Below are 21599 nucleotides of genomic sequence, written 5' to 3'. Positions count from 1 at the left end.
AGAGTATGAGCGGTGTCTGCTCTGGCAGTGGCCTCCAGCTGTTTTTTGTGACGCATCTGCATACATACTACAAACACACTAGCAAATAAATATGTACAAATCGTGCCAAGCTTAGCCTTTCATTTCTCCTTTTTTATCAGTTGGTAACAGATGCGCGCGTGCGTCCGTCTGTCTGTATTCGGATCACAAATGTATAAATTGGCCGGCGGCCAAATATCGTCATCGGGCAATTTAGGTATCCGAGTGAATAAATCCAAAACAGCATAAGCTGAATGTATGTCTGTGTGGCTTTGATATTTTTTATGACTTTAAACAAAGTTTAAAGTAACAATTTCCTTTAAAAGGTCTAAAGTAAATAATCTGAAAGTTAAATGGCCCAAGTTTTCGACGGGACACAGTTTGTTTTACTTTGGAGACATGGTTTTACATTTCACTAAAATGGTACATTTGTCTATTGAATTTTTTCGTGAATGAAGACGGCATAAGTAGTAGAATCGGATACTGACTCCGAATGTCTTGAATAGAAGAAAACAATTCGTTGGATTCGCTCTAAAGGTTTTAAGAGAGTAAGTGACAAGAGAACCAGACAGCTGAGAAGTTCGATGGTATTAGTTCTAAACACTGATATATCATGGAATTCGCAAACACTACTGCTCCGAAGTGCCGCCCCGTCAGAGAGGTTTGTATTCATTCTGATAGCAGAGCGGTAATACTGGGCTTTGATTCGATGACAGTATGCTACAAGTTAGTAAGAGAATGTCTAACGTCTTTATCAATAGATTCTAGCCACTTCGCTATCCGACTTGTGTGGGTACCCTGTCACTGCGAAATCGTTGAAAAGTGTAGAGCGGAACAGCTTGACATCGGAGTGGAAGTCGGTGGGTGGTCCGCGGTCCACTTGCGCTAGAGCGGTGGACACACTGACTTCGAGTGAACCTGCCAAACGTTGGACAACAACCAGCCCCTACGCAGTAGCGAGGTCCTTCTGGCCCGCGGTGAAATAAAAACGGTCCTTCATGCTGCTGTGCCTTAGGAAGGCTCATCTCGCCGCAATCATTGGTGTGCTTATTGGTCACTGTCCAATAGGCTCATATGCGGTGAGATTATGGATCAAGACAGTCTCTAGTTGGCAAAACTGATTGGAGGAAGGCGAGGAGGAATCATTCAAACACTTCCTCCTTCAATGTACAGCATTCGCCAGACTAAGGTTAAGACACCTCGGTAGGCACATCTTCGGCGAATCCAGCGAAGTAACTGGAATCGACATTAGACTCAAGAACGTTATAATAGAGAGAATAAAATAAGCGCTTTGTAGAATCATAATCGTCTTGGCGATCCGTCAGGGGTATTTGGCTGTCCCAAAGCCAGTCAAAGCTGTCTAAGTGAGACTCTCTGCAGTTGCGGAGATGTACGCCTCGACCTAACTTGATCGTTTTTCCAACTGTAATTTTAGTTAAAACATTGGCAGCGTCAACTATTATGAAATAGTCTAAATGTCACTAAGAAAAAGAAATAGAAGATGCCATAATGAAATGGGATTGTCATAATAGTATTGCATTTTATAGAGAAACTGTCAAACTAGTTGTCAAATTGGCACTTGCGTTTGACATTTATGTTAAGAGAATTGTGAAAATGTGGTTTGAGAACCGTTGAATAACAGCTACTTTCAGCCGTTCGAAGCACCACTGTCGTGCACTATATCCTTTGCTCCAAATTGCCAAAGACTGTTTTGCTCGCCCATCTGCATATTATTACTTCTCTTCCTCTTCCCTGCGGCTTGCAACTCATTATGCCCTGCAGCGAAACAACACAACACCATGGCAATGGCTGTGTTGTCGGCGCAAATCCCTTTCTCATATTCTCCTTTTCTTTTAACTACGAATTTTATTTTATGCCATTTTTCTTAGTTTTTTCGCGCTTACTTTTATTTGCTTTTCATTTGATTTGCTTTTTTATGACTGTTAATGTGGTTCTTAATGCCTGCGCAAGGACACCGTTTTTCTGTTCGTTCGTTCACTATTCACAGTGTCGCAGCTGCTTTTACGCCGCTTGACTATTTGGCGTTGAAAATGAATTTTTCATTTCCGAAACATACCATCATACACACACTCACTCATACACGACATACATGCTAAATATATGTGTGTGTATGTATTTGTAGGGAAGCAGCAAGTGGACTAAGACAATATACGGTTTGTAGATAAAAATGTGTAATAAGGCAGATGAAAGGAATTCGTACGTGCAATTATGCACGTGCTTTTGTATGTGTATGTGTGTGTGTGCGTGTGTGGGTTTGCCAAATATGTAAATACATGCATATAACGTAACCACAGCACACGCAAACATTTCATTTACATAAAAAACTGTCTATGTGTGTGTGCGTGTGTGTATGTAGCCATGGCAACGCTTTGGAAGTGCGGCAGTTGTTGAAAAGCACTGCCATATGTTGTTGGCCGAATGAAATTAAAATTTTAAATGGGCTACTCAAAAAAATAAAGTAAGCACTGAAAAAATAATTGTAAAAAGTATAACGCATGGGTGAAAGCCAAAAAATAGCCTCCAAGCAATGTTTGTGAATGCCCAACAGGAAATCCAAAGCATAACGAATAAAGGCCCAACATGGGAATAACTTTTGCTCAACTTGAGGGAAAGGCGGGAAACATAGTTTGTAAGTCGGTGGTCTGACTACAGAGGTGTTTTAATCTCAATCTGTCGAATGCTGGACATTGAAGAAAGAAGTGCTTGGATTATTCATGCTCCTCTTAATAACTCTGACAACTTGCGTCTGGCATGATCCCATCTGCGTGCACATACTGGATCCTAGGATTACGTTGAAATGAACCTTCCTAAGAGAGCAGCTAGAAGGTCCGATTTGCGGTAAGTTTACATACACAAGTCGGATAGCAAATAATAGCAAGCAATAAAGAGGTCAGAAACTACCTAACCAGCTTATAGCATTCTGTCATCGAATCCAAGACCAGTACTGTCGTTCTGTCGCCATAGTGAATATAAACCTCTCTGAAGGAGGCCCCACCTTGGGAGCAGTACATCTATTTCTACCTTGATGTCAGCCGCATCGGCTTGAAAGACGTTGCTATGGTCTGACAGCCTAAAGCTGGAGTTGTTTGATAGCTTCCGACTGAATACCCCTCTTCCTACTTTCCTCGTGCGCTACGATCCATCCATGAAAAAGTTTACTGCACTTCTTCTACCTTTCCACATAGTTTGCGTAGGTATGTACGCATAGAAGAGACCGCTGGGAGATGGTTCCGCGGTACAGGGGTCCAAGACGGGGTCAGCGAACTGACTTAGGATATCAGAGTCAAATGCATTTTAGTATGAATTTAATGAGATCTAATCATATTTACTTAGATTTCTTTCATTACTAACTAGAATTATTGACTTTTCACAACATCTAGATCCGATATCCCGATTGCCTGACCTCCACTACTAAGCTAAGAGGTGATGATCATTTGGCAGGATTTAAAGATAACTTCTTCTTTTCTTACTGTGTACATATTTAATGCATTTTATACAATTTATGTGGAAAAGATTTGACTGCATGCTGAACACAAATATATAATATTTACTATAAATATAAATGGAAAAGTATAATTTTGCAATTTAATGCGTTAATCAAATTTTATTTGCACTCAAGAGTTATTATTGCTGCTGAGTCACCCTTCTGAAAACGCTGAAAAGTCGCTATTTCCTCTTCCCTTATCTGCTCAAGCCAAACGCATAAACAAATGCAGACCCAGAATGCAGCCGGATATTAAAAGCCATGCTAATGAAGGTCCCAACGAAAGGGAAACAACAACTATTGTATGCGGCAAATCAGAGATTGAAGTTGAATAACAGGATATGAAAACGAAACGAAACCGCCACACAGTCGTACTTACCCACTTCGGCACAACAAGTAGCCCAGTTGAAGGCTGTCAAACAAAGGATTTACAAGGCAAACAGACAAATGAAATGAATGCGCCAGTCGATAGCCGAGCCGAGAATGGCGTGACTTAAACGCTCTACAAACTTTGGCGAAACATTTTCACTTTTAACCGAAACCACGAAACTTTCGCTTTGCTCCCCAAACTTTGCTGGCGCTATTGTTGAGTGTTGCGATATTATTTAGGCCACAATCTTGCACATTAATCGCCAATTCGCCATTTCCCAAATCGATTTGGCCCATCGCAGTCAATACTTCTGGGGCAAAACGCTTGCCGAACTGATTGTGTGCGCCATAAATTAGCAGCCGTCAGGAGAAATTGAATGAGAATTGATTTTAGTGCCGTATTATTTTGATTTGAATCAATTAGCTACGGTATTCTGCGGTCAATTAAATTTCGAGCTGTTCAAACAGTGGTTGCCTAATCAGGCGATTATATCGGATGTCTGACTTATCAGCGGATTCATTAATAGTTTAAATCCGTTTATTGCGAGTCAACAATCCTCCAATTAATGCAAAAGCTGGCGGATTTGTGTGTTTGCTCGCCGACTGGTAATCTCCTTAATTACACTCTCAAGTGGTTAGTCAAGTATTTTCGGTATTCTTTCATTCTTTCATTCTACCATTCTACCATTTCTCTTGTTTTTTTCTTTTTTTTGATAGGTAAATCGATAATTTATTTCATCAATCACATAAATTATTACATAAGTAAATATCTGAACGGTTGCGGTTGAACAGCAATTAGGGCTGACTTTGCGAGTTTCCATACTTTGTTATTAGTTTTGCGAGCAATTTGGAGGAGGTTAGCAATTCGGGTTGCGTTTTCTACTACACAGATATTTAATACATAATTTGTTAAATATATCTGTAAAGTGGATTTAACTAATTTATTGACATTTATTTATGTAACATTATTTATGTTCGACGTGCCAGCTTAGAAGAAGCTAAAAAATACACGCTAGATGGCGCAGTTGTCAAATAATAATAAGGAACACATTTGTGGTTATTTAAAATCCGGGAATGCATCGATAAAATGCACTAAAAATTAAAATACATATTCCTATTTAAATACTACACTGTACTATACTATACGGAAAAAGAACGATCAGTAAAAAGTCTACTCTTTCAGAACAAATGTTCTAAATAACTGTATAGATTTAATGAATTTATGAAGACATTTCTTCATCAGGCGAAGACGTAATTGAAAGACAAGGTCTACGAAACGGTCAACTAACGATCTTTTTTCTCGGAGTTTGGCAATTTTATTGAAGCTATCACTTTGAAGGAGAGGGTACACCGCCTAAATAGACGGCTCGAAAATCTATATTATGCAGACGATATATGTCTGTATGTTTAAAGACAGTATTGCTGATATGTCGAAACAGTAGCGAAACAGTAGTGAAAGAAGGTCTCAGAATTAACATCGTCAAAACCAAAGAAATACTTATCAGCACCACTTATAATTTAACAGTCTCCGAGATCTAAAGAGTGAAGATTTTCACAGACCGATGCCTTCGTAACATTTGTCTGGTCCGTAACCGTTTCTAACATGGACTTATAGTCATGCAAAAACCAAACACCCTTGTGGGCGAAATTCTTAAGAAACTGGGGCTAGCTTTGGCATGTTCTGAGACGAGATGCAGATACAATCATACCGAACGTTATCGACTGCAATCCACAAGGCAGTCGAAGCAAGCGCCGACCTGCTCTAACCAGGTGAAGAAAATTGGACATGGAAATATCTAAGTTCCGAAAAAGTTGGAGTTAATTCAAGAACCTAGCACAAGATCGAAATAAATGTAGGAAACTCGTTGTGGCCCTTTGCTCCTTTTCCGGAGACCTTGAATACAGTAGATAATATATATCACTTTAAAGGAAATATTTTATGGGGAAAATGTTTTCCAACCTCGAATAGCAATTTTGACCAATTCTCTATTTGCAATTTCATAAAGTACTGATAAAAGTTATTGAACTTAACAAAATGCTAGTAATCATTATCTTACATTCTCTTTTGAGGGTCATATGTATAAATCCTCATCATATATACAGATATATATATATATATATATATATATACATATATATTTGCAAACATTTATAGAAGCATAAATATTTGATGGTTAAAGTTTCAATTTAATTCAACTTAAACGATCTAACTTTGCTTACTACAAATCCCAGCTAATATAAATGTGTTTGTAATCACTTCATTAATAATAGCCTGACACTTTGAAACACACTACAGACCAGCATTGGATGTCTGTATGTATTTTGGTGTATAACTTTGCACGAGCGTAAGCTAATAAGGCCATTCTAATATTGTAACCAGATGCTGTGCGCCATTTCACTGCCAACAACGCCCTCCAATCATCGACGAAGTCAACAAAAAGTGAAGCGAAGGACAAGAGCAAGTGGGGTGGAGATGCAAACAAAAACGAAAGCAACAACAATGTTGAATATAATTAACAATTTATATAGAGCGAATTGAGAGACAAAAAGCATTCACAGCAGAGAGTAGGGAATTAAATTTCCTTACAATAATATCATAACAAGTGCTAATTACTAACCGAAGGCGCCAAACGGAAAACTCCACGGGAAGGTGTGCACAAGGTCGGAGGTGGTCGCATTGCGTCGCTGCGGATAGAAACGAAGCAAATACAGATATGCTTATAAAAAAGTGCGGTTGCTTGGAGAAAGCACGCTGTACTCAAAGTAGAAAGCATGCAAAAGGGTTTTAAATTACGACGCAAGCAGAAAAGCAACAAAAATGGAAAGCAAATGTGTTTTAAGTGCTCATACATATATAAAAAAAGATAGATACTCAAAAGATTTCTCCAATTGACGAGGGTGTTGTCGTCTCCTGTTTTCTTCAAATCTAGCATGAACGACATGAAAAAGTATTGCTGCTTTGACTATGTACAACCAACAGCGGACCCCGCTAGATAAGCAAACTGTGCCACAGAGTCTTGCCCTACTTTCGTTCGTGTGCCGACCGCCACATGGCAGGAAGGGACCGGACTGTCAAGGATGCTCGCCTCGGTACGTGCAACATGTCCCATATTAAAGAAAACTTTCGCCACACAAGAAAGTAATATCTAAGAGTAAATAAATATAAAAGAAACACGGAAAACGAGCAAGAAATATTGCCAGCGCTGCTAAACTTGGCCGGCGCAAGGCAACGTGGCAGGACTCAAGGATATTTTGTGCATGTGAGTACGCTGTTAGGGGAATCTGCTAGCTGTGAACGGCCTGAAAACGTTTTACTGCTGTTAGGGGGAGCGGGTGGCTATGATTGAATTGTGCGATAATAAAAATGTTTATTGCGGAGTGTGGAGTAAGCTTCCGCTACGTCTACGCACTGACATGGTTTCATCGCTTTATGAAGTTGGCGCAATGTCTCTTAAATATTGCATTAGAAGCAGTTGAATCAGTTGCGCTAATTCTCTGTTGTGTCATAAAATAATTGTACATAATGCTGCGGGCAAATTGACTTCAACTCACATGTCTTCATACAGTTATAAGAGCTTACAAGTATATAGATGGTACCTGTGTGTTGTTTTTGCAATTTAATTCTGTTTGTGTGCCCACAATATAAATATTTATCTCGCTAATGTGGGAACTACCGCTGCTGCCCGTAATATAACTGTCAATTTGTGGCTGCCGAGCTTACAGACGGCTGACAGCGGACAGCTGCTTAGCCGCTAGCATGAAATGGACGTAAATTAAACGTTTTATGTTGATTGTGGCACATGCTGAACCAAAGCAAACACTTCAACGTTGCCAGATTGCGTTATTATATGCAGATAATTTGATAATTAAAATGTTTGAAAATGATTTAGTGCGCATATTGTATAGTATAATACTCACATGAGTATGAAATGTGAAGATGAAAGCAAATTACGCTTATCAAGTAACTTCAACTTCATGCTGTTAAAAAATATTTTTATCATTTGTGCTGATAAAAATTTTTACAAGCGACCCCAACCGCACAACTTGTACTCAATGTTAATAAAGTGAACATTTTGAAACACTTGTTTAGTGCTTAAACTTACTAAAAAGTGTGTTGAGCATTCTTGTGCCCCGCACATAAAATGAATGCCGAACAGCGGTGTCCAGAACGTGTCATAATCATTAAACTTTTTCGACCTTTTGAATAACAAAATAAACTAAAATCACATACCCACTTCACTTCATTCTTCCTTCTACTCTCATTCGCTTTCCGACGACCCAACTCATCATTATACAGAGTATCATTGCCCGCGGTGGACCTACTTTATGTGGTACATTTTGTGTAGTGAAATTTGTCACTCATACGCACTGGTGTCCCGAAGAGTTTCACTGTGTGTAATGCTGTCAATCGCTGTTGAGCCGAACGCACAAATTTATGTGCTGGAACATGCTTAGTGACAACGCTAAGAAAGAAAAAAATTGATTGCGCATATTTTATTGTACACTCGTGGGTAGCCACATCTACATACCTACATATGTATGTATGTATGTAAGTCAGTCAGTATATAAATAATTCCACTTTACTGCAGTGTGTTGCTGTCATTGCCAAGTGCCAAGTGCTTGCTGTGCCGGCTGTTGCTTCTTATTTGCTGGCTTTCTTTTGGTGTTTTTGGTTTCTTCCGTTGGGCTTGTCTAAGTGCTTCGCATACATAAGTAAATAAATTATTTTTACGCCACACGCACAGCACAGCAAATCCCTTAAAAATATGGCTGTTTCTTCTACGCGTTCTCGTCATTGACATGGCACTGACCCCACTTGGCGCGCATTTTATATTATCTCTGTCGTGTATTTGATAATGGCACGCAAGCAATAAAAAGTTTATTCATATCTTCAATGACTTTGATTACTCCAATGCCCATAAGCGACGCTCAAAATGTGGGGTGTGTTCATCAAAGTCGCAGTCAACAAAATACAGGCGCAGCTTTACATATGTATATGTAAATTCGTGTCAGTTTCTAATAAAATCTTTGAAATTTTGTTTTGGTTTTCCTTTTAACATTGAAATCGAACTCAACGTCTTTTGGCTCACCCATTTCCAGCGCTTCCTCTTTAGCTCGAGTGTGATACAGTCCAGACATGAATATTTTTCGGCTATTATCTAAGCGATAAAATACCATTTTACTAGCTCATTCTTGTAATGGCATGACAATACGACAACGCTTATTATGATGGCTATGCGATTGCCATTGTTTGTAACTTAAAATGTCTGACCGCAAGTAAATTTATGTTTAGTACAGTATATTAAAAAGCCAGTCTATTTCCATAACAATATGTCTAGTATGAATAAATCTGTCTAATTAAGCAGATGTTTATAGAACTTTTTTTTCGTATTTCACTCCTCTTTTAGGTTGCCTCATAAACTACTCGAGTAATTTAAACCACTTGAAAAATTAAATAAAATGTGTAGACTCTCTTAAAACCTAATGAGAAGGCTTAGCTAGGAGTTTGAATATTGGGTTAAGGTTATATTAACTACCCAATACCGATAGATGGCGCTATAGTCAAATTATTATTTAAAATAATTATTTATGCTTCACTTTGCTCTCATTCAAGACTTAAAATATTGGCGAGAGAAAACATTTTCATCATCAGCTCTTCGAACAATTAAATGTAAACAATTCCAGTATTAAAATGCACAGATTCTGGGTAACTCCTCAGAATATATTTACTTATTTCTACCCAAATCAAGCGCCAAAACATGTTGCCATGAATTACAAATATCTCCCATGCGCATCAACACTTAATTTTAGATATGCTCATTGGCCATAAATTAACTGTACAAGTATTATCAACATTAATATTCACCAACAGAAGTTTGCAACAACAATAACAACAAAGGCACTATGAGGATGTGTAATAAAATGGTTGTAATGCCATAAAACATTCGTGAGTACATGAGTTATGACTGACTCTCCTAGCATACTACTTCTGTATACATGAGGGAGAACTCTTCACTCAGGCCGCTCGCCATTTCTCTCTATAGCCGCTCAATCCTAAACCATCGAAAAGGTCAACACTGACCTTTGGCGCTCTAGTGTGTTGTACATTTAATAATAAAAGCCCTTTGCAAAACAATGAACGGCAAAATGACAGCGACAAGCGGTGAATGAGTGACTGATGATTTTATCTACTCGTGTCTGTGCTATTAATCCGCACACTAAAGTCAATTGCACGAACTAAAATGTGTGTGTCCGAATATTTCGTTAGTGAAACAGGTCATTTGCCTACAACACGACAGTGGAACCATCGGCTATTTTTGAGAATAAGTATTATTTAATACAGACTTATGGATACTAGAGGCCTTTAATATGAAGGATTTCAAAAATATTTTTCTGTAGTTCGAGAATTATAGGCCGGGAAAAAATAGAAATTGGTCCAATGTTCCATGATAGGTTCCGAAGTAATCCTTTGTGGAATGGATATAAAATAAGGTTCTAGATCTATTTATTTTCTCCATATATAACAGAAGATTATCGTTCCTATTATTATTTTACTCCTTTTTAATTTTGAAATCAGCTTTCCGGAGATATCTCTTAAGAGCTCATTGTTTGCTTTATTCTAGTGTAATGAGGCTGAATGTGCGATTTAGGAACAAAATTAATTATTTAATCGCCAGGGAAATCAGTACACCACAAACCGTTTTATAATCCATTTCATATGTTTCTTTATATCCATAATTATCGTTACATGCATACAATGGGGGTTCCACATTGTAAATGAAACAATTGCATTGTACACGAATGACAGGTCGACAGTCGCTGAGAATACAAAAGAACACTATCGAAGGTGTACAAAGCAAACAGGAAAATATAAAAACAACAATAACTCCTCCCAACGGTTGGTGATGTGGTTTCTGCTTTGTGACCGGCGCTCAGTTAGCCAAACATTGAGAAAGGTAACAATACACAATCACTGGACATAATAAATACAACAAACAACAGCTTACACTGCAACAATAATAACAACCGAATAGCCAACAAAATTGAAAGCATCGCGACGAGTGGTATAAAATGGCTGGATCCAGAGCAGAATAGATGAATAGACGAACAAAAGAGGTGTTCAGGTGCTCCGAATGACAACAACACACCATAGACATGGCCAAGTGGACGAACAAGCGGAGCTTCAACATAACAGATAGATGGATGGATGAATGGATGGATGGATGAGTGACAGAGCAGTGATGAGTGTTGTGTTGTTGTAGAATAGTATTCACAATGAATGATTTTTACGCCACAAAATAGAATGATCTGATGATTGAACATTGGCAATCGCACAACAAGTAGAAGAAGAAGCATGTTAAATGGGTTACACACAATGGCTGGAAGTAGACGAGAAACTTGAAAAGAACAGCAAAAGGAGGTGATAAGTGTGCAGGAGAACGACTCAACGAAATACCTGAGAATGCGCTGCAAATATGCGCAATAAGCATGAACATGTCAAAAGCGAATGGTGAAAAGTGCTTCAAAACGACTTTAATTGCCATGAAATTATTTACTTCGACTGGAGTGCCCCACCAGTGTGTACCTTCGATTTGTGTGTGTGTGAGTAATTTGCTTCATCAAACTACGGCATTTGCCACTTGAAGTGCCAGTTGCACCACCATCAACGCAAGGAAAATACCATTAAAGCGGAAAATGTATTGACGGGTTAAAGAGGTTAGTACTTTGTTAGCACGGCTTGACACTCGAAAGCTCTGTGGCAATTAATCGAACGCGATTGCGGTCAATAAATCACTCGGACCTTTGTCCAAATGTTTGCACGAAAAATTGTAATTGAAATTGTCGAGCAGACTATTAAGAATGAGATGGGAAGGAAATAAGTAGTTAATAGTAATGTATCGAGAGTTTACATTCAGTAATGCGGAGAGCATATTTCAATTGCTAAACGTTTAAGTTTTTCAGTGCTTATTACAATTTTACGTAAAGTCTTTTTCGGAAATTAATTTTTGTTTACAATTTGCTTCATAAAACTTAAAAAGCTTAGCTCTTCCTGCCTTTCTACGAATTATTGTTCCGCGCCGCAAGCGACAGTCTACGGATGACAGGAAGGAAGGCATAACAGAGGGATGTCAGTCACGCGTGGCCATAAAATTTGGTGACATCAATCAGTCGGTTTGTTGTCAGCATGCATGCGGTGAAATGTCCTCATTTATATTTCCATATATCAGCTCTCATTGCAACTACCCGCCGGTTGACTGTATTGATTGCAAAACAAATTGAAGCGCAAATCAGAAAAGACGGCAAGACAAATGTGAAATATTCTTCATCTTGGAGAATGGTGGATAATAAGAGACTGGAAGACAATTAATAATTGTGACTTTAGCTTAAAAGATTTTCATAAGTCAGTTGTCCATGGGTAGAAATTTGTTTTCAAATGAATGTGTTCGTATTCGGTGCGGAGACTTGAGAACTTTAAAGACGGAATCAAATATTCTTTGTAAAAATATTCAAATACAGTTGAACTTCCATAACTCGAATCACCATAATCCACAAAAAGACTTCGAGTTAGAGAGACTCCCGAGTTACAGAAGGTAATTTGTATGAAATTTGATTTCTATTGTCAATTCAAGAGTTCGAGTTATGGAGAAATTCGAGTTATAGAAGTTCGAGTTATGGAAGTTCGACTGTAGTTAGATCTGGAACTATTTAGTTTTCCCAAAACGGAGCATAATAAACATCGCCTAACTTCCTCATCATTCATATTGAATAATCCCATATTAAATTCTAAAACAAATTTGTCTTCGCAACAGGTCCAAGAACATTTGCTTCTCTGCGTGAAAATCAGTTGTGTACCTTTGTGTATAGTTTCCGTATTCTCTTATTACATATGCACATTTACATACGTTGCATACGGAATAAGTTTTTACTTGGCGCCTTGAATTATTTTCGTTCTCCGTCTTCACCGTCAGTTTAATGGCTTTTAATGAATTTTAAATGCGAGCAACGCATTGTGGGCGAATGCTGGAAATTTCAGTATATCAAGGCTAACGTATGTATAGACATGTACATATAAGCCAGAAACAACCTTTATGAAACTCACTTTGTCACGTGAGGCGCTCGCTCCTTTGACTCCCTTGAACTTGAAGTGCTTTCATGCTATTTACGAAAATTTTAGTAAAATTTAGAGTTTGACAGTGACCCACTGACGGGTAGTGAAAAAGTGAAACCACTTTACTAGGTCCCATGAGGGAAGTCATATATACTCCTTCTGGTTTCTGCAAATGTATTAGTCCCGAGGTATTATTCCTATTTAATTTCTGATTTGTCATGTTTTAAGATTATCTGAATTAAAATCCCGCAATTAACTAAAAAACTGCTTTTGTCACTTAACTAACGTTTCTAGGTCGACATTTATGAGTACAATTAGTATAAATCTCATTTGTTTGTGAGCAAAACGATGATTCATTTTCTCTGAGCGCGTCACACTAACTTATTCATTTCATATGACATTCGTAAATCATCTATTTTAATAGTGATTGACGATTGACAGTTTGATTGTTTTCACACAGCTGTTTTACGTTTTCTCTCCCGTATTTCTAACAGCTGTTGTTTTATCATATACAAGAATATATACCATATACACACTATATAGGTGTCTACAGTACATATGTACATGGATTTGACTTATGTGCACCGCATTGCTTCGGCTTTTATTGGTATGGTGATGACGTAAATATTTCGAAAGCTTTATTTTAGACGTTTCAATTTCTCAAAATACACCTCAAATCACAAACACACATAAGTACAAGGACTAAATATAAACGTTATTTGCCTAGCGCTGGAAAATAGCTCGTGAAATTGAAATTATTCAAACAGTTGGCGGTCGTTTTGTGGCATAAATAAAAAAATGAGTGAGGTTCTCTTTTATTATTCCAGAACAAATTATAGGTTGCTTCTATAGATGGATATTAAGGAGTATATATTTACAAATTTATTATATATAAATATTTCAGAAGTTGGAAAATATAATTATAGTATAGATATATAAAATAAATATAGAATTGTATAATATAAAAAATGTATTATTTCATAGTAAATAATCTCAACTAGTGGTCTGAATAAAGCATTTCTTATGGTCAGAAACTTGTTTAATCTTGCAACTTATGTATTTATTAAAGAAAAAATAACAAACTCGTGGATCTCTATGTTCTCTCTCCCTCTATGAAAGATGCTGTTCACCAATGTTCATGTTTTTCTTAAAATTTATTTCCTTACTAGTGTGAATTTTGAGTGCCAGCCTTCACTTAGGCAGCTAGGTAATATGACTTTTTGCAAAACTGCACACAATGCAAATATTTGTGGGTCAAACTGAAATGTGAGTCTGGCAAAACCAAATATTAATTTTGCAAATGACCTCAATAAGTTTGCAATATTGTATGCTTTGAAGTGCTGGCCATACATATTTACGCACACAAACACATACCATAAATGCTTTGCTTTTTTCTTGCATCGAGCCAGTCAGGAAATATGAGGTGCGTTCAAAAAATAACTGGAATTTACTTTTTTTTATGAAAAAAGGATTTATTCATTTGTCTAAATTAATGTTGTCGCCTTTAAAATTTTCGCCAGATTCTTTCAATAGCCGAAACACTTCTCAAACTTGAATTTTGGAATAGTCTTTGGCTCCTTCAGCAAGTTCTCGTATGCTTGTATATTAAAAACGATGTCCTTTAAAGATTCTCTTTGGTTTTGCAAATAGAAAAAATCAGACGGAGTCATGTCTGGCGAATATGAAGGCTAGAGCATCTGACAATTAGATTTTTGGGCAATTGAAATTAAAAAATTCCCATTATTTTTTAACACTGCTCGTATACCAGTTCATAACTATTTAGGAACTCCTGTCTAAAATAAATAATTCTGGATAATTTTCGTAATTTCTGTATTTGTTTTTCATTTCCGGCGAAGCAGCAGAGTCAAAGAAGTGGGCCCTTACTCGTAAATTTAATAATTAAAATGTTCTAATGTTTTTTGAAAGAATTTGTACACTAATCTTTTGTTCCCAACTGGGTCACTAGCATATTCATAAATATGTATGAGAACATGATTGCCTGCAGTGCTCCACCTCATCATTGGAAATGCATATTATTAAACAATGGAAGCTACTACTCTCCAATCAAAATATGTTTAGTAAATGGCTCGTCAATGAGAAATAGCAAAATATCAATACGATTGACAGGTACATTAATGAACTCTCACATTACAATAGAAAATTGTGAAAATATTTTAAAGAGTTACTCAGCAAAAATCCAAAGCATTTAATGACTTTACACAATCTAGTAAAAGATAAGGCTCAAGGTCGCTTATTTGAATTAAAAGTTAAAATCATGAACAATTTTTTATTGGTACTACTTTAACAAAAGTATTTTAGAGAATTTCTATAAATTAAAAAAAATTTAAGTTGCAGCTGTCAATGGTACAAGTAGAAATAAATCTTCAGTCGTCTATAAGCAATCCCTTGCCCTTGCACAATTTCAATCAAAATCAAATGCCCTGCATTTCATATGAAAATGAAACTGAAACTCATAAACTCGTAAGTAAATAGCTCCCATGGCAATTATGTAATTTATGATCTCTATGCATTTTTCAACTATGAGTTTTTGATTGCCTAACAAGAGTGGCTGGCTTAGTGGCTGGCATTGGTATGCGTACAATTTGCAATTTATCTGTGTTGTTATCATTTCATTTGTACAGTTATTTACGAACACATTTTCCAACCATATGCACACACATACACCAACTACAACTACAACAACAAAACGTGGCCACACATAAAAGATGATCTAGCAAATCCACTCGAAAAAAGTATAAACATGCTTCAGAAATGATTTAATGTATAGCTTTTATGTGTGCCTGAGAGTGTGTGTGGGTGCGTGTGTTGGTGTGAGTGTTTCGCAAGTTACATGCTTACAAAGCAAATATTGTTATTGTTGCATGTTTGCATATGCATAACTGATTGTATTTGTTGTTGCTTCTGTTGCATGCTGCTGCATGAAGAGTGGCAATTTACATAGACATAAGCACAGACACATACACACGCGCATCTAAATAACTTTTATCTTCCGAATTGCACTTGAGCCCACACACCCTCTAATCTGTCGCACATCTGCGCCATAAACATGCCCGCGCGCGCGTGTGTGTGTGTGTGTGAGTGGCATAAAGGTGAGTGGTTGTGATTGCAAATTCAGCGTACATGTGAGTGTATGTGTGTGCAAATATATTGTTGTAATGCATTTAAGGGGAGAGACACGCCAGCAGTGAACACATGTGTGTGGAGAGCACAGGTGGTTCGGGGTGCGCCATGGCGTATGAGTGCTCTGTATATCTAAATATATGCTGCTATGCATATGTGCATATACAATATTGTTTTTGTTTTTGTCTATTTGTGTATGCGTGTGCATTGTGTGGAACGCTTCGTATGGCGAGGTTGTGAAGCGACTGTTGTGAATGGGTTAAATGTTCGTAAATACAATTTTGATTGATGACATTGCATTGTTCCGTTGCATGGAGCGCAATTTTTCATCGGCTTCCCACATCGGCGGCGGCGGCGGGAGGGGCCATCAGGCAAATCAATTCAATTGTTTGGTTTTACAATTTCGACAATTGTTTGTGTGTGATTTCCATAAATCAATATCACTCTTGTAGACACCATGAAAGAGATACTCTGTATTATATTTTGGCCTATTGTTGCAAGACAACAACAACAACAAGTGTCGCCATGGTATTTATTAACACACACTCACACTTTGTAGGTGAAATGGTAACATTTTTAGTACTTTTTTTGTATATTTAAGGCTGCACATAGTGCGATTTATACAATTTATATTAGCTACAGGAGTTTTAATTTATAGTAGTGATACATTGCTATGACACTCAATGGCTGAGAATATAATACACGATATTGCGCTATTTCACCACATGTTTTCAAGATCTAGTAATGAATTCGTAAACCCTGATCTCCACTGCAAGGAAAGTAATATAAAATACTTTTTATGAAATTCTTTACGCCTCTATACCAAGAGGTAGAGGAAAAAGTACTCATTCGACTTTGTAGGTAAGGTAGATAAAGTCAATGGAATTTCTATTTCAAATAATGGGAATTTTAAAATTTCCAATTGTAGTTTTTAAACTCTCGCAACAAAAGTTGCTAAAGTTGTGTCACCAAGAAATATAAAAGTTAGATATGGGGTTATATATATATAAATGATCAGGATGACGAGTGAAGTTGAAATCCGGATGTCCGTCCGTCTGACCGTGCAAGCGATAACTTGAGTAAAAATTGAGATATCTTAATGAAACTTGAAACACATGTTCCTTGTGACATGAGAGGGTTGCTTTCGAAAATGGACAAAATCGGACCATTGCCACGCCCACAAAATGGCGAAAACCAAAAACACATAAACTGCCATAACTAAGCTATAAATAAAGTTATAAAAGTAAAATTTGGAACAAAGGATCACACTAGGAAATGCCATATTTGGATGTAATTTTTTTGGAGAAGTGGGTGTGGCTCCGCCCCCAAATGGGTTATTTGTATATATCTCACAAACCAATAAGCTATATAAACCAAACTTTTTGCAGTCGGTTCTCTTACGTACCCCACCATACACCATGAAAATAGTTGAAATCGGATAATAACCACGCCCACCTCCCATACAAAGGTTAGGTTGCAAGTTACTAAAAGTGCGTTAACAACCTAATGAAAAACATCTAAATTTTACAAGAGAAAGAGCAGAAGTTTAAAAAAAAGGAAAATGGGCGTGATCCATATCTCAGGAACTACTCGACAGATTTCAATGAAACTCGGTATATAATATTTTCTTGATACCTTGATAACACGGATAGGCGAAATCGGTTCACAACCACGACTATTTTCCTTGTAACTCAATTTTGAATTCCATCTTATTCCTTTACTTTATAATGTAGATAATTTAATGTAATTCAGAATAAATTGTTTTCTTCGAATAGTGTTCTGTTCCAAAAATTATTATTATTATTAAAATCGGGTCATAACATCCCATATATCTAATTCCCATATATCTAATTATAGGTTTTTCAAAAATACGGTGGGCTTTATTCCGCTTATATGTATTGGTTAATATGTGAGATATCTTAGCAAAATTAAGTGAGAGCATAGTTTTGGATATAGTGCACCTTGCTGGTGAAAATGAATAAAATCGGTTCAGGAATTAACTCTGCCCTCATATACTGTATATGACGATTTTCATTATTCTATTAAACTTTATGCCGAATTTATGGGTAAATTTGTGTGTTATGTAAATAAAATTTCTTCAATAAATTGCGAGAGTATAAAATGTTCGGTTACATCCGAACTTAGCCCTTCCTTACTTGTTTTTTTTATTATGTTGATCTACATACACCTAATGTACGATAACATTTTCAGCTGTATTCATTTCTTCCTTTGTCTGTAGTATCCGTTAGACGTGTTTTTATATCGAATAGGGACTAGTTTGAAGGCGACAACATTAACGTAAACGATTAATAATTATTAATAAAAACGAACAGCTCGTAGCATATCGAAACCCAACGTCAAATATTGCCGTTTATAGCATGTTAACCAGATTGGCTCCCGATGTACTATTCCAGCACTCTCTTTATGTGCTCGTTCAAATTGATTCATTGAACAACTCTGTCTAATAAATCATATTCTGTCTCTTTCTTGACTTTTTTTAAGAATATGTAACCACTTTGAGCAAAATCTGGTCTACTCCAAAGTTCTATATTTTTGTAGAATTTATGACATTACACAGCTACTAAATGGATTTTTTAGCTCACATTTTATGGATCGAAATTAATTTCATAAGAAATATGAACGAAATGTTAACCCAATGTGTTGCGTTTATTCGGGAACCTTCAGTTTACAACAATACTGTTAAGAGCATATACACGTGCCGAGTATACCAATGTGCCAATTAGGCGATATGTGAGTCATTTATGACAATGTCATCTATAAGTGAATATTTGTATGTGTAAGAGTGAATAGCGCTCTTAAAATTATCCCACTCAAGTGGCACAATATATACTTGAATACTTGAAGAAATATATTAAACACACACTTTGTAAAAATTATCGACAAATACGCCAAAGGATGTACACTTACTAAGTTACATAACCAGCACACAATATGCGAGCATACATTTCTCATTTCTTATCAGCCAGCACATCAGCCACATCGGCTTCATCGACAACCCGACCCGCAGCATCCATCGCTCAGCGCCTTGGAAAATGTTAATGGCCGCTTCAGCTGATGATGATGACGATAATGACAACACTGTAACTGCTGATGAGGATAATAGTGTTGTGCTTGTGCTTGTTCTTGTTGTTGTTTCTTTAGTATATGCTAATGCGATTTGAACCATAATAATCATGATAATTGCGCTATAAAGTCGACACCGAGTCGTTAAAACAGGCGATGCCACCGCAGTGCTTCACGCTACGAGACTGCTGCGTCCACTCGCTCGTTGGCGTTCGCACAGAAATTAAACTCGTTGTAGTTTTTCCTGTTCGGAACAGAGGTAACTCGAACAAGTTGATAACCTAAGTCTATATTGTATGTGTGTGTGTGTGTGTGTGTGTGTAAAGTGAGTTTTATATGTATGAAGTTTCCAGGTTGCACAAATTGCAGCAACAAAGACCAAACGCTGCGAGCAGTTACCCTTTTATTCTTTCAAGTCTTTTGCTATACACTGTGCATTAAATCTTCTTACACACCATTACTGTTACATATGGAGAGTAAATGCTTTATTGGCTGCAGTGCCAAGAGCACTCGATCTCTGAATTTATGACCTGCATAATCAGCAACATTTCTTGGTGTTGGGTAAGTACTCGATTACAAGCCATTTTGTTCAGTATCTTAGCATATTAGACTAAAAATGATAAAACAATAAAATTATTGTTGGATTCATACGTTTCAACCCTTTATTGCCTTAAGAAGAGCTTCAAATATTTCTAATTTTGCATTTATAGGAGGAGAGTTGCATCTGTCTTTCGAAATTATTTGGCATATTATTAATGGTTTACTGTTGCTTTTACTAATTATGTTTACAAGAAAAAAGTGTTATTGATAGAAGCTTTAGGGATAATAAATGAAGAAATTCTTAAAGGTTCCGTGATCTCATTAGTTTCCCTTAGACTTGATCAAATCATTTATATTATCAAAATTCATATTGAAACCCTCTGGTTTTTCTCAATACCCATATCAAAAAAGATCACATAACAAATGTCTCATCAAAGCATCAAGAGTATTAGAGGAACATTTAACTTTTGTCGAAGAATTGCCAGCCAACTGGCTTGTACATATTAATGAGCAAAAATGCGATGATGTTACATTTTCGTTAAGATCAGAAATCCGACAGCCTGTTAAAATAAATAATGTGCTAGTCCTCTCTCGACGAACCAAAGTCAAACTCTACAAGTCGCTTATCATTCCCGTCCTTCTTTGTGGTGCAGAAGCTTGGACGATGTCAACATCAGATGAGAGTTTTCGAGAGGAACATTTTGCGCAAGATTTATGGTCCTCAGAACATTGGCAACGGCGAATACCGCAGACGATGGAACGATGAGCTGTACGAGTTATACGACGACATTGACATAGTTCAGCGAATAAAAAGACACCGGCTATGCTGGCTGGGTCATGTTGTCCGAATGGACGAAAACACTCCAGCCCTGAAAGTGTTCGATGCAGTACTCGCCGGAGTAAGCCGAGGAAGGGGAAGGCCTCCACTCTGTTGGAGAAACCAGGTGGAGAGCGACCTGGTTACACTTGGAATCCCCAACTGGCGCGCTCACATCGATTCTGCTAAACGGTTCAACGCCAATTACATACATACATACATAGTACCCCAAGTGAGTGAAGGAACTTATCTTGGGATTCACCTGGATCGGAGGTTCACGTGGCGAAAACATATAGCTATTAAAATAAATTAGAGCAGCACTTTTAAACAAAATTTTTAAACTTAACCTAAATAACAAAGTAACGTTATATGAGGGGTCATAAAATCAATTGTGGGGTACGACCTTTGCAACCAGATTCCAATATAAAATGCTAAGAACAATCACGGTCTTGATATATCTATGCTAAATAAGGAGATAGAGGACAGCAGAAAGGAATGTATATCTCCCTCAACATCCAAAACCATTGGCTAATGTCTTCTTACATTCTCTTAATCCAACCGGTTTAAAACGAAGAGATCTACCAGCCTACTCGAAAACAATATAAATATATATACATATATTGAAGATATTCATGCAAATCGCTTCCACTTCCTATGTGCCTAGATTTTATCTTATGAACAAGTCAAAATTTATTTCCGGTTTTTTACTTAAATTATTTACAGATAATAATTAAATATTACTTTAAAAACTTGAGTGAATTCACACACAACAACTTTCAACGAGCACATTTGATAGCTTTAAGCTAATTCTGCCAAATCACAGTATAAACGGACGAGTTGTCAGCATCAAATATTATATGGAATTCAAGAATAAACGCATTCATATGTGAAATAACGTGTTACCAAAGCGTTTAATTATTTATTTTATGCATATTTGCTAGGCATATACATACTATGTACATATAATATATACCTGCTTTCGTACGGTATTCACATTCTATGAATATTCAAATTTA

General features: G+C 37.0%; 1 protein-coding gene across 4 annotated transcripts in view; it reads right to left on the bottom strand.

Annotated features, from left to right (window-relative positions):
- Window positions 1-21599, bottom strand: part of LOC105220723 (patj homolog) — a 38236-nt gene that overhangs the window by 3480 nt on the left and 13157 nt on the right. The window lies entirely within an intron of this gene.

Source organism: Zeugodacus cucurbitae, chromosome 2 (assembly GCF_028554725.1).
Source record: "Zeugodacus cucurbitae isolate PBARC_wt_2022May chromosome 2, idZeuCucr1.2, whole genome shotgun sequence".
Taxonomy (NCBI): Eukaryota; Metazoa; Arthropoda; class Insecta; order Diptera; family Tephritidae; genus Zeugodacus; species Zeugodacus cucurbitae.
This window is presented reverse-complemented; position numbering and strand designations above follow the sequence as displayed.